The following is a 9,682-nucleotide window of genomic DNA, read 5'->3' on the forward strand; positions in this document are numbered from 1 at the left end:
AAATATATTGCTCTATCATAGGAGAGATAGTTAGAATTGTGTATATAATGTATTATAGTATTTATTTGTGTAAGTAATAAACTGTAATAGAATTCCCTTCCCCCCATACTGAGCTGTGTTTTGTCTGAAAACCCTCTCACACTGAAACAAACTGGGGGGGGGAGGGGGCTTGGACTTGGAAATTGGATTTGTGAGGGTCGCAAACTGCCACAATGATTTATGCATTCTGGGATTGCCAGGGCACTTCTGCAGGCTGGGAAGAGGCAGTTGGACCCATCCCCCCTGCCAGTGCTGCTGAAGGTGTCAAGCCCTGAAAAGGCGAGAAGAGCCGTGTTTCCCAGGCCCCTCACGGGAACTCTGTGCAGGCCCAGCAGACCTTGGAGGCTCGAGGCACGGCCCAGAACACTGTCCATGGATATAATAACTCATAACTTCTTGGAGTGTGGGGGCTTCCCTCCCTTACCCCAAACGGGTCAAGGCCACCACTTCAACTGACAGACATTGGAGCTGCAACTGCCAAGTTCCATCTCTGGACCCCGTGGGCGGTGACTATAGACAGCTTTCCACTCTCAGCTTTGCTTTCCCTTACTCTCCCTTACCCTTATCCTGCCTTTCCCTTATGCATTTTCCCTAAAGGTTCTCTCTATGCCATGTTGCTGTAGATGAGAGATAGAGATGATAACACCCAAAATGGCAACATACCTGTTTACCTTTGAAACAACATTGTTCTAAAATAAACCCTACATATATATGTTTTCAAACACCGATTATTCAGTGTCGTTTCACTCTAATCCACCCCAAGGGATTTATTAATAAGAACCTGGTTACCCCCCCCTTTCTGGGGTGGGTGGTAACAGACCCCTTGTAGCAGGATGTTCTACCTGGAAAAGAATCTCGTCAGAGAATGCAAGCACTGCCAGCTCTCTGTGGGGAGTTACTGCTGGTGCCAAGGGGTTGGTTTAGTGTTGAACTGGGCCCAACCCAGCCTGGTTCCCCAGCCTTCCAACACACATCCTGCTTTTGGAAGCAGAGTTTGACAGATCAGCTGCTCACTGGCCTGGGAATATGTGACTGCTGATCCATCACTGGAGAAGCATAAAAGCCCAGGGCCAACTTTGACAGAGCAGATTCTTCCACAGACTTTGTTGAAGTGTGTGCAGCTTCTGCCGTGAAGCAGGGACAGCTCTTGATGGTCACTGCCCAGGGGGGAAAAGAAAGAGAGAGCTCTGCCTTGATTTATTTCTATCAGACCCCGCCGGGCCCTCCCCGCTTCCTGCCGGGATCGGACACCGCCGGCGGCCCCGGCCCTGCCGGGCTCCATCAGCCTGAGGAATTGCTCCGGAGGAGGGGTCGGGGCTTCCTCTTGGGCTTCGTCTCCCTGGCGCTGGGGCTCGGCTTCTACCTGTGCCAGAAGGTGAGGGGGGTCCCAGGGGGTCGCGTGTCCCCCCAGAGCGTCTGTGCCCCCCCGGGGACCCCCCACCCCGGTGTCACCCCCTTTTCTCTCCCCACAGAGCTCCTGAGCCGCCGGCGGCCACAACCCCTCCCTGGGGCCTCAGGCCCAGCCTGGACCCCTCCCCGTCCCCGTGAGGTTTTTGGGGGGGTCGTGTGTCCCCCCTGTCCCTGCTGTCACTCTGCCTCCACCTGGTTGCTCCCAGTGATCCCAGGAAAGCTTCCCAGTTTTCTCCAGTGACAGATCTGGGAGGCAGTGGGGGAGGGGTTTGAAGGAATCCCAAGGATTGGAGCTGAGTTTGGGGGGAGCAGAACCGGCCCCGGGATGGATCGGGAATGGGGACCCCCCTGTGTTCCCCCAATGTCATCTCGCTCTGGGGGGGCTTTGGGAGGGCACCTGCCCCTCAATAAAGCACCCAGCTCACCCCAAAACGTGCTGGGAACCCCCCTACACTTCCCCAAAGCCCTTCAAGGACCCCCAAACACACTCAAAGCCCACCCAGGACCCCCCCAACCCCTTTTCTGGGGGACTTCTCTGGGCACTGGTGGTGCTGGGAGCCCCCCTGGCTGCAGGCGAGGAGTGGGGAGTGGGAGGGGGGGTGGTTGGTGGGAAAAGGGGGGTCAGAGGGGATAAAGGGGTGGTGGGACCCCAAACTGAGTGGGAGGGGAGTGGGACCCCCCAAAAGTGGAGGGGGAGAGGCACTGAAGTTTGGGGGGTGATGAGAAATGGGTGGGAGAGGTCAGAAGAGTGGAGAAAAGGGGAGGGTGGGACCCCCAAACTGATCATGAGGGGGCTGGGGAGTGGGGGGATGATGTGGGAGGGGTGGGAAGGGGGGCAAAAAGTGGGGGTTGGGACCCCAAAAGTGATCCTGGTTGGGCTGGGGATTGAGGGGACCACGGAAAAGCAGGAGGAACAGGGAGAAGGGTGGAAAAGGAGGGGTGGTCTGGTGGGTCCGGCAGTCCCATGGGGGTCTTTGGAAACCAGGTTTTGGGAAAGGGAGTGGTTCCCCTGAGCTCCCAACTTCCTGTGGGGTGCTGGAGGCTGCTGGATCCAATCTCAGCCTTGAATCTTGTCAACATTTTATATTTAGAGGAATTACAGAGGTGTGACTGAACCACTTTTGTCCCCCAGGTTTTAATGATGGCAAATCAGATCTATTGATAGAAATGAAATTATTTAGGGTTATGATGCCATGGAATGTTGATGCTAAAAAATAACTCCAGGGACACCTCCAGGGACAGGGACTCCACTCCCTCCCTGCCCAGCCCATTCCAAGGCCTGATTACTCTCTTGGGAAAAAATTCCTTCCCAATATCCAGCCTAAACCTCCCCTGGCACAGCTCCAGACCCAGCCCTCTTGTCCTACTGCTGCTTCCTGGCAGAACAGCCCCAACCCCACCTGGCTACACCCTCCTGGCAGGGACTTGCAGAGAGTCAGGAGGTCTCCCTTGAGCCTCCTCTTCTCCAGCCTCAACACCCCCAGCTCCCTCAGCCTCTCCTCACACCACTTGTGCTCCACTCCCTTCCCCAGCCTCCCTGCTCTTCTCTGCTCCTGCTCCAGCCCCTCCAGGGCCTTCCTCAACTCAGGGGCCCAGAGCTGGACACAGCACTCCAGGGGTGGCCTCACCAGCGCTCACTCCAGCCCAACAATCCCTTCCCTGCTCCTGCTGCCACACTCTTCCTCAGCCAGGCCACCATCCATTGGCCCTCTTGGCCACCTGGCCACACTCTGCCTCCTCTTCAGCTTCCTGTCCATCCCCACTCCCGGCTCCCTTTCTGCCTGCCTGCTCTCCAGCCACTCTGGCCCCAGCCCAGGGGGCTGACGGGGCTTCTTGTGGCCAAAGGGCAGGACCCGGCCCTTGGCCTGCTTGACCCTCATCCCCTTGCAATCAGCCCATGGATCCAGCTTGGCCAGGTCCCTCTGCAGAGCCCTCCTGCCTTCCAGCACATCAACACACCCCCAGCTTGGTGTCAGCTGCACATTTGCTGATGGAATGCCTGGTTCTGCAGCAGCTGCAGATGCTCAAGGGGCAGCAGGACCAAGTTGGGCCTGGGGGGCCCTGGGGAGCTTTGGGGTGCGGGAGGGTCCTGGGGGAGCTGGGGAGGGGCTTTGGGGATTGGGGGTACAAACCAGGACAGACCAGTACAGACCAGGACAGACCAGTAGCTCCTCACTGCTCCCCAGATCTCTCCTGGAGCTGGGCCATGTTGTCATGGGACACCTGAGGACCCCCCAGTGCCCTCCCAGTACAGCCCAGTGCCCCCAGTACAGCCCACTGTGTTCCTGTCCCAGGGTGCCGGGCGATCCCTCTTGGGGGGGTTGGAAGGGATTTGAGGGGGGAGCTGGGGGAGATTTGGGGGGATCTACAGGGGTGGGATGGGGATTTAAGGGGGTTTAGGGTGGCTTTGGGTGCATTTAGGGAAGTTAAAAGAGGTCTTGGGGGCATTGGGGGGTCAAAGGGATATGTGTGGGGAAGGGATTAAAGGGAAAATGGGGGTTAGGGGACATTTGGGGGGGGTTAATGGGGCCTGGGGGGGGAGAGGAGGGGCTGCACCACGAGTAGGTGAATCCTGAAACCCCCCTGGTGTCCCCAAGACCCTCTTGGTGTCCCTAATTCCCCTGTGGAAGATATTGCAGAAACCTGGTTGGTAGAGAGAGGACACATTAAAGATTCTATACCGCTGGTCTCACGCTAAAGCAAGAAAACTATTAGAAGATCACTGATTAGTGTGTTTGTGAAACTGCTTTGTTTAAGAAACTGCAAGGCTGCATTGTCTGCTGTGAAGCTGTATTGTTTAAGAAACTGCATACGTGATAGAAAAATTAGAGCAACAGGATGGGAAAGGTAGAGAAAGTAGCAAATAGTAAATAAAGTAACTATAGCCATGAGAAAGAGGCAGCATTTGCGCAAATAGAACTTAGGTAATTAGGAGCCAATGATGAGCTTGTATTTGGAATATTAATGAGCCTAATTATTAACCTTTATAAGCATGGAGCTTACAGCAATAAAGTTGGATTAGTCATGATCAATACTGTGATCGTGTGATACTTTCCCGTCGTCCGCAACAAATGGTGACCCCGACGTGATAATTTAAAGAAACGGGGGAATCCACGGTTGGGATGGCATAGTGTCGGAGCCTTAGCAGCGAAGGCTGGTCAAAAAGTCAAATTGAGGAGTGACTTGGACCTGGAACTGGTCAAAAAGTTGGCAGAATTTGCGACTTCGGACCCGGATCAAAAAGTGGGCAACTGCAACTTCGGATCCTTAAAGCGTCACTTGGGACGAGTTCCACCGTACGTGCTGCCGGACCCTGGAGGCTGCAAGAGCGCGCTAAAAATAGGTAAAAAATGGAAAGGGAAGCAGCATATAGTTTATTTTCTGAATTTTTGCAGAAAAAGGGTATTAAAGATATAGATTTAAAAAAGGAATTACCAGGATTGCTTGCTTTTGGGTATGCAAAAGGGTGTTTTATCAACCCGCATACCGTGCATTCTTTAGAAGAGTGGCGAAAGTTTGGAGATAAAATATGTGAGGCCATTCTAGAAGAGGATAAAGTTGCAAAAAAGCTGGGAAAGTTTTGGAAAGTTGTGAATGATACATTGTTACAACATGAGGCAGAGAAACGAGCTGCTGAACAAGTTCGAGGTATGCAGCAACACAACAGAGATTGGTTCTCTATTTCCCCGACCCCCCCTGCATTTCAATCAGTTATGCTCCCAGCACAGCCGTCTGCCCCCCCTCCTAATGAAAATACGGCTCCCCCTTCTGCAACCCCTCCTGACCCTCCTGCCCCTGCAGAACCTTTAAGCAATAACGCTGATCCATTGCTGGAGCCACCAGCACCCCCTCCTCCTGCTTTAGATGCTGTGATGCCTGTCCCTGGGGCAAGCACTGACCCGGCGGGGGCCATAGCCAAGGAGAGGAGAGATACATGGGCAGCGATTGCTAAACATTGCCTGTCAGAAGAATTGCAGGGGGCAGAGGGCATGGCATTTCCAGTTATTTATAATCAAATGCCAGGGGGAGGGCTAAATGCCACTATAACTCCATTAGATTGGAAACTTTTGGCACAACTGCGGAGCACTGTAAGTGAATTTGGTTTGCATGGAGAACCTGTTAAACAAATGTTAGATTATTTCTGGGCCACTCAACTTTTACTACCCTCAGATCTCCGTTCCATTTCGAGAATGATACTTACAGAACATCAGCAGCTTTTGTTTAATGCTTATTGGCAAGCATATGTTAATGAAAGTGTTGCTGTGATCAGGCAACTGGGGGATCCTTTACACGGCGTTACAGCAGACGAACTAATGGGAACAGGTCCATATTCACGAACCGAAGCACAAGTACACATTGGGGCAGATAAAATTAGAGAAGCCATGGACCTTGTAAGGAAAGCATTAAATAGGGTCAAAGAGCCAGGGGGAGTGCCATTATATATGAGCTTAAAACAGGGAAGGAATGAATCTTTTGGTGAATATGTTGACAAGTTAACAGCTGCTATCACAAAAGCTGGGGTCCCAGATTATATGAAGGGAACCATGCTAAAGCAGTGTGTTTTGCAAAATGCTAACTCAATGGTTAAACAAGTAATAAATACATTGGGTCCTTATTGGACTATAGAAGAATTATTAGACAAAGTATTGCAAATACCAACAGGAGAGAATGCATTTTTAGTCAATGCTATTCAGGATTTTACTAAAGGGCTTAAAGAACAGACTCAGGACTTAGTTAAGGAGCTTAAAGAACAGGCTCAAAATTCCCAAATTCAAGTGTTAGCAGCTCTTGCACCCCTCCAGGGAAAGGCTAATAACTCCACAGATGGAAAAGCTCGATCAAAGTGTTACCGATGCGGAGCTACTGGACACTTCAGAAGGGAGTGCCGAGCAACAGGAATTTGGTGCCAGCAGTGTCAGAACTCCACCCACAACACTTCTGTTTGTCGGAGCCGTTCGGGAAACTCACGGCAGAGCGCGAGGGATTGCAGTGGCCGCGCCAAGACACAAATCGTCGCTGCAGCACAGATAACCCCAGCCAGCAACTTTTCACCGAACAATCCATTCCACGGACAGGAGAACAGCTGCAACCTGCTACAACCACAGCCTCAGCCAATGCTTTCGGATTACAACCTGCCACAGCCGGCAGCCTCGGATTGGATTTGGCAACAGCAGTAGAAGTTACTTTGTTATCCACCCAACCTCAAAAGATTCCCACCGGGATTTATGGACCTTTAATAATAAACAAACAAGTGTTTGGTGCACTGCTGATAGGAAGATCATCAGCTAGTCTTGCTGGATTATTTGTACTGCCTGGATTAATTGATGCTGACTACACTGGACAGATAATGGTTATGGCATATACTATTTTTCCACCTTTAAGGATTCCTAAAGGACAACGTATTGCTCAATTAATACCCCTGCCACAGTTAGCAAAACCTTTAACCAACGACCGACAACTGATGCAACGTGGAGATCGTGGATTTGGTTCTACAAGGGGACTTACCTTACTGACACTGGATTTAAGTGAGAGGCCAAAACATAAAGTTACAATTATATGGAAAGATCAAACAAAAACACTGGATGCTTTACTAGATTCAGGAGCTGATTCCAGTATAATAGCTCCTCATTGTTGGCCTAGACACTGGCCTCTGCAACCTGCTACTACAACTGTGACTGGCATTGGGGGTGCCTCAATTGCTATGCGGACTCCTACTGTGAACATCGAGGTGGAAGGTCGTGTGGCCAGTGCTGTCCTGTCTGTTGTGCAGCTTCCACCAACAGTACAATGCTTAATCGGGAGAGATGTTTTGACACAAATTGAGATGAAACTCTCCAATGATTACCCTTTGGGGGAATAGCCATTGCTTGGTCTTTCCCAATTCCTATTACTTGGATTGTTGATACTCCAGTATGGGTTAAGCAATGGCCTTTAAAACGGGAAAGCTTGGAAGCTGCTCATGAATTAGTACAAGAACAAATTGATCAAGGACACTTAAAACTTTCTACTAGTCCCTGGAATACACCTATATTTGTAATAAAGAAAAAGTCTGGAAAATATCGATTATTGCATGATCTAAGAGCAGTTAACTCACAAATGGAAGCCATGGGGGCTTTACAGCCTGGACTACCAAATCCTGCAATGCTTCCCATGGATTGGTCCTTACTGATTATAGACTTAGAGGATTGTTTCTTTACAATTCAATTGCACCCTCGAGATACTAAACGTTTTGCTTTTACATTACCTGCTATTAACAGAGAAAGACCTGACCAACGATTTGAATGGACAGTATTACCACAAGGGATGAGGAACAGTCCAACTTTGTGTCAACTATATGTGGATACTGCCTTACAAACCTTGCGAAGAAGATGGCCTGACTGCATAATCTATCACTATATGGATGATATATTGTTTTGCCAGCCTGAGGAGTTTGTACCCGAACAAATACAAATAATTCGCAGACATTTGGAACAATATAAGTTAATAATAGCAGATGAAAAAATTCAAACGACAGAACCATGGAGATATTTGGGGTGGACTATCTCTCGACATGCTGTTATCCCACAGAAATTGGTATTTCAATCAAAATTGCGCACTGTGAATGATGCACAAAAACTTCTTGGGGATTTACAGTGGTTACGCCCTGTTGTGGGAATCCCTGCTGACCTTTTAGCTGAATTGCGACCCCTATTAAAAGGAACAGACCCAACAACCAAAATTACTGTCACAAAGCACCAACAACTCATACTCCAACAAATTTTAGATTGTGTCACTCAGGGCCGTGTTCGGAGAAGACAATGGGAATTACCTTTAGAACTTACCTTTTGGGCTGACAAACGATACATTTTGGGTGCTATTACACAATCACAAACAGAAACGGGGGAGGATATAGGGGTTTTAGAATGGTTATCAACTAGCATACAACAGCCTAAAACACTTTTACAAAAAATTGAAATGTTGGCAGCCCTGATAAAAAAGGGTCGAGAGCGTGTGTTACAAATTGATGCTCAAGAGCCTGCACGTATACGATTACCAATGCAGAAAAATGATCTTGATTGGTACCTATGTACTAATGAGGGTCTTCAAGAAGCATTATTAGGACTGACATGTCCCATAATTACCAGTAGACTGCACAATGTCCCTACAGCATGGATTGGTTCTTGGCAATGGATACCAAAACCTAAAAAACAGGAACAACCAATTCCACATGCACGAACAGTTTACACAGACGCTGGCAAAAAATCTCACACTGCTGCCCTAACCTGGTTAGAGAAAGGAGAATGGAAGCATGAAATTTTAACAGGAGAACCTACAGATTCATTACAAACTTTAGAGTTGTTAGCAGTGGTCAGAGCACTGGCTAGCATGGATAGACCCCTTAATATTGTTACTGACTCATTCTATGTAGCAGGAGTAGTTAATCGGATAGAAGGGGCCCTAATTAAAGAAGTCCCAAATAAGAGGCTCTTTCAGTTATTTTGTCAATTATGGTTGGCAGTAACAAACAGAGATCATGACTATGCTGTCATACATGTACGAAGCCATAAATGGGACATTGGGTTGGGTGAAGGAAATGCTAGGGCAGACAGATTAGTTTCTATGGCTACAGACGATGAGGAAGAATTTACCAAAGCACAGAAAGATCATGAACAATATCATCAAAATGCCAGAGGACTAAAAAGAATGTATGACATCACCTTAAATGATGCTAAAAATATTGTTCGATCCTGTCCAACATGTAGCAATCATAATGGTGGTGTAGGATTGGGTATGGGAGTAAATCCCAGAGGGTTAAAGAGTAATGAAATCTGGCAAATGGATGTTACACATTATGCACCTTTTGGAAGATTTAAATATATACATGTGTGTATTGACACATATAGTCATTTTATGTGGGCTACAGCTCAAACAGGAGAAAAAGCTTTACAAGTAGAAAGACATTTGTGTGAATGTTTTGCTGTGATGGGGAAACCACAACAGATAAAAACAGACAATGGACCTGCCTATGTGGGTACTAGAGTAGGCCAATTTTTGAAAAAGTGGAAAATCACTCACCGCACAGGTATTGCTCACTCTCCCACAGGACAAGCAATCATAGAAAGAGCTCATTACACACTAAAAATGTATCTTGAAAAACATAAAAACATTATTGATATTAAGAAAAGGTTAAGCAAGGTACTGTTTGTCCTGAATCATTTATGCATTTTTGGAGATCAAAAAGATCCTCCTGTAA

This window comes from Pseudopipra pipra, chromosome W, assembly GCF_036250125.1.
Source record: "Pseudopipra pipra isolate bDixPip1 chromosome W, bDixPip1.hap1, whole genome shotgun sequence".
Classification (NCBI taxonomy): domain Eukaryota; kingdom Metazoa; phylum Chordata; class Aves; order Passeriformes; family Pipridae; genus Pseudopipra; species Pseudopipra pipra.